General features: G+C 72.5%; 1 long non-coding RNA gene across 2 annotated transcripts in view; it reads left to right on the top strand.

Annotated features, from left to right (window-relative positions):
- Positions 1 to 304: 304 nt before the first annotated feature.
- The window catches only part of LOC104839666, an 11991-nt gene continuing 11779 nt past the window's right edge, over positions 305 to 516 (top strand). For both annotated transcript variants that reach the window (XR_775179.1, XR_775178.1), the window contains exon 1: positions 305 to 386. This is a non-coding gene — a long non-coding RNA (uncharacterized LOC104839666). The remainder of the gene's footprint in view (positions 387 to 516) is intronic.

The following is a 516-nucleotide window of genomic DNA, read 5'->3' as shown; positions in this document are numbered from 1 at the left end:
CCCCCCCCACTTCGCGAGCGGCTCCTTTAAATTCTTGTGGAGGTCACCGCAGGATTCGCCCCAGGCCAGCCCTGCTCGCGCGGCTTGAGCCAATCCTTTTCCAGGCGTGTGCCTTCCCCGGGGGCAATCACAAAGGAAAGGCTCGGAGGCGGGGGGCCAGCCTCGGTGATGGACGGCGCTGGCTGGCCAATCACCGCCGAAACCGGACGGCTGATGCATCGGAGCGGCACCCAATAGGCTTGCGGCCGAGTAGGCGGGCCCGGCGTCGCCGGGCGCTGCGAGCCCCCCGCCGGGTGGCCGAGGTAAGGAGGGGAAGATGGCGGAGTGAGAGGAAGAGGCGGAGAGGCCGGGGCCGGCCGCGGCCCCGCGGCCTCGGCCGCGCTCAGGTGAGTGCGGCGGGGAACGACGGCCTCCGGCGCGGGACCGCACCCAGCCCGGTGCCTGGTGCCCCGTTCCCTGATTGGGCTAGGCCCGGGCGCCCTCGCACCCGCCTCCCCGTCCTGCTCCGTGATTGGG

Source organism: Haliaeetus leucocephalus, unplaced genomic scaffold, assembly GCF_000737465.1.
Source record: "Haliaeetus leucocephalus isolate CR32 unplaced genomic scaffold, Haliaeetus_leucocephalus-4.0 Scaffold696, whole genome shotgun sequence".
Classification (NCBI taxonomy): Eukaryota; Metazoa; Chordata; class Aves; order Accipitriformes; family Accipitridae; genus Haliaeetus; species Haliaeetus leucocephalus.
This window is presented reverse-complemented; position numbering and strand designations above follow the sequence as displayed.